Source organism: Sinocyclocheilus rhinocerous, unplaced genomic scaffold (genome assembly GCF_001515625.1).
Source record: "Sinocyclocheilus rhinocerous isolate Xijiao unplaced genomic scaffold, SAMN03320098_v1.1 scaffold551, whole genome shotgun sequence".
Lineage (NCBI taxonomy): Eukaryota > Metazoa > Chordata > Actinopteri > Cypriniformes > Cyprinidae > Sinocyclocheilus > Sinocyclocheilus rhinocerous.
Window position 1 is genome coordinate 534,599 of NW_015624564.1, and position 4,035 is coordinate 538,633.

General features: G+C 38.8%; 1 long non-coding RNA gene across 2 annotated transcripts in view; it reads right to left on the reverse strand.

Annotated features, from left to right (window-relative positions):
- Positions 1 to 4,035, reverse strand: part of LOC107743306 (uncharacterized) — a 27,652-nt gene that overhangs the window by 1,891 nt on the left and 21,726 nt on the right. For both annotated transcript variants that reach the window (XR_001640395.1, XR_001640394.1), the window contains exon 3: positions 2,210 to 2,345. This is a non-coding gene — a long non-coding RNA (uncharacterized LOC107743306). The remainder of the gene's footprint in view (positions 1 to 2,209; positions 2,346 to 4,035) is intronic.

The window sequence follows — 4,035 nt, forward strand, 5'->3', positions numbered from 1 at the left end:
TGTAGGACTGTTGGCGCAAGCTAGATTCAAGTGATTATTACGTTTTGAATATGGATATTTTTCTTACAAAAACGCATCGTTTCGCTACAGGAGGCCTTTGTTCACTCCCCGGATCCGTGTGAGACATTTTTTTTTTTATGGATGGGCGCTTTTTATTTCACTTCTTTTGGACTGATGCATGCAACACCCGCTGAGTGGCATTAAACAGCTTGAAAGATCAAAGACAATTTTAATATAACTCTGACTGGATTCGTCTGAAAGAAGAAAGTCATATACACCTAGGATGACTTGAGGGCGAGTAATTTATGGGCTAATTTTAATTTTTGGGTGAACTAACCCTTTAATGTGTCTAATATAATGTTACCCAGTTTGCGACGGGCATTGGGTCTGACAGCATCCCTTGGCAGGCAGCCCTGTTTTAATAATTAAGTACTTAAGTGCATCAATTTTCCTTAAACAGAGACATCTGTTTTCACTTTAAAAAGATGAAATTCGAAAGATAGAAATAAAATGACAAGATGGAGATTTAAAACAAGCCACAAACATACAGTATCCCAATGTGGTTTTTATGTGTTCCTTAATTGTTCCTTTAAACAATTTAATCTGCATTTCTTAAATGTCCCTCTCTCCACACCTTGGGTTGATGGAGATAGTGGCAACATCATTCAGACAAATGGTTTGAATCAGATGTGCAGTCCAAAACAACCCATGGAGGTTCCGAAAGCCAGTTCTTCATTTTGCTTCCATACAAACAGTTATTTAGCCTGTAGCGCACATTGTGTGATCAGCCATATGAACACCAAGAACTTTAAATTAATATAAAGAAGACCCTGTTCCTTTTCATTCACTTAAATGTATGCACTAGAAGTGCACTTAAGTTACAGTAGATGAACATAATTGTGTAATGCTCTTATCTGTACTCTTTGGTCTCTTTAGTATCAGGGGACTGTACTAGAACGCCAATAAATGTTCTTTTACAGGTTAAGCAAGTAAGATCTGCAAGTAGTAATGACTGTCTTCAAACATGTTTCCCAAGCACTCCTCTTGTCTGCTATTGGTCAGTCAAATATAGCCCTGCACCCAAACTCGTGCCATTGATTGCACATTTTAAGAGTTTTAAGAGTTTATCTAGATTAGTCTCTCACAGACCTTCGAGGTTAAAATATCAAGTGAACAATGACCCCAAACAGAACCTCTCCTCTTTACTGACATCTTTTAACTGTTGCTCTCCTTTCCCCTTCTTCGTCCTCTTGCAGCTGTTATCATTTCTTCTCCTGACTGCTAATAAAAACAGATTTTCACCTTGCCACAGGCTGCTGGAATATGATAGAATATCTGATGGTGCTCATATCAACGGCAGTGGGGTGTCATATTGAGCAGAATGCCGCCCACATAAGGATGAGTGACCTTGCTACTCTCAGCCCTTGAAGGTAGCCAGGGAACAATTCTGAGCCAATAAGCATGCCTTGGCTCATGCTAGCCTGGTAGAAGTGTATGTGTGTAAAAATAAGGGTCAAAAAATCTGAATAACCCAAAACACTACGAAATATTAATGTGTGCTAATTGAGATTGTTTTCCAATTGTTCCCTCTATGAATGAATCTTCAAACTCATGGCAAAAGGAATCATATTTCACTTGTGTTGAGTTGTGAATGCAATTTTGCAGTCTATATTGAATGTGATGCAAAAAACTGTGTACTACTAAATATTTGCAAGAAATGTGTTTGTTTGTGAATGAGACTACATTGGTCATGGTGTATGTAGACAAATAACTTTTCTCTTCTTTTAGTGAATCAAAAAACATACTGTACAGCATGACCACTGTTCATTATAAGCAAATGAATCAGAATCACAATTTAAAATCAGAAGCAAAGTCATGCAAATTGAGTGGAATCGAATCAAAAACAAATCAAGAGTTTTGTGAAATACTGTATCAATACATACAACTGCCCTACCTGTGGAGAAAAGTCTGTGAATAAAAAAAAAAAAACCTGTGCATAACTCAACCAGCATATAAATCAATACAATTTTTTGTAATTCTTTCAGACACATTTTCAGATCTAGCGGACTCCTCCTTGGCAAGAATTGCTGCTCTGGGGTGTCTTCTGGACCATCTACAGACCCATGGAGGGCAGTGTCTTCCCTTACTGCCGTGCAAACATATTAAAGCATGTTTGCCCCTAAACAATGCCTGTGGCAACAGATATTACCTCACGCATCTGTTTATCCTCATGCTCCCCCGGGTCAGAGTGCAGGCAGACGGTCATACGGGTTTGTACAGGGCCATGCGAGATAACAGTCCACTTGACCAGCTCACCCCGACATACCTCTGAGAATCAGGGATAACTGCAAAAAAAAAAAAAAGACATATTCCTAAGCAATGGACATCACAAGAAAAGTTCATGTTCGGAGGGGCGCTTTTTTTCCACATCTAGCTCGTATTTGCATATTTGATGGTGGAATTTTTCTAAAGTAGAAACACACAATAGACCAACCATTAAACAAATAAATGTGACAATTCTCCCGGCCACTGATAATTATAGTTGTAGTAGTAGTAATAATACTACTAATAATAATAATCATCTCCCGGCCGACAACAACAACAATAATAATAATAAATAACTGATAAGTGAAATTCTCCTGACCAATAATAATAATAATAATCTGTAAATGACTAAATATTACAGCAAATAAATAAAATTGCAATCTCTTAAAAATACCCAAAGTAGGCTACTAGTAACAATGAGGAAAGCGGAGTATAAATTGAACAGAAGCTGATTGAATGCTCTGTTTAGTGTAATGAGGAACACAGGCATTATATGCTGAGGTCTTGAAGATGGCGTATGTGTGTCTCAGATAAACACAGACATGTCGAGAGGCTGGAGATTAGGTGTGCAGAACGGATGTCTCTCACACACACAAGCACACACAGTCTCGCAGCTGCGACAGTGTTTCTGCATAAGCGCTACCTCGGTGTCCCCTTGTGAGTGAAGAAGATTAATTACATAGTTACAAGTCCGATCTGTTGACTGGGCATAATTAACCTTTTTTATATGCAGGGTGAAAAAAATAAAGATCCAAAAACACATTTTTCAGAGGAGTATTTAAAGACGTACCATCTGAATACATTTGCATGGGGATGACGCCTGTGCTTGAGAAAATCATTAGGCCTATCGAATTGCAACCATATTTTATTTTTGATAGCCAACAGAGCAGACATTTCTACACCTTAATTCCTGACAACATCATCAAAGGCTTTAATCTTTGAGGAAAAGAAATGCTACACATTTTGCAGTGCAAAATTACATCAGCCACCCTCTGAACTCTGAAAAACATGATGTGACTGTCATAACTGAGTCGAGGATGCGTCATCCAGCGGCTCATCTGGCATATGTGAGAAAAGCCTCAAAATGCATCTCATTAGGTAAACGTACTTCACCAAACAGGAGCTCAGTAAATAACATAAGCGTCGTCGTGATGTATATCTCTGTCATATCGCTCTTGTAAATGACTGGAGAGGAGTGTGCGCGAACATCACTCAAGCACCGGTGTTGCTCTGATGAATGCACTTTTATCAACACCGGGCTTTCCAGACAAATGGCTTTTAAAACAAGTTGCAACCGCCACAAATCCATCAGATGTCTAAACTGACCTCACGGTGAACCCTGGGTCCCATGAAGACCCATTACGGACCCAATCAAGACTGAGGTAGGGAGAGGTCTGCCACTGCCTGTCATTTCTAACACCCTCTATCCTATACTCAATCATACACACTGTATTTCCCCAAAGACCAAACCCAGTGAGGTTTAAAGGGATAGTTTGCTCTAAAAATTCAATTCTGGCATTATTCACTCACCCTTGAGATATTTTAAATCAGAACTTTATCTTCTGTGAATGATTATGGTCGCTCTTTGTCATGCATGGGGACTGGAGACTTCAAGCTTCAAAACCGACACAAAAGCATTATAAAATGGGTCTATATGACTCACATACTGTTTTCACAAGTCAAATCATAGACCAAAAAAAAAAAAAAAAA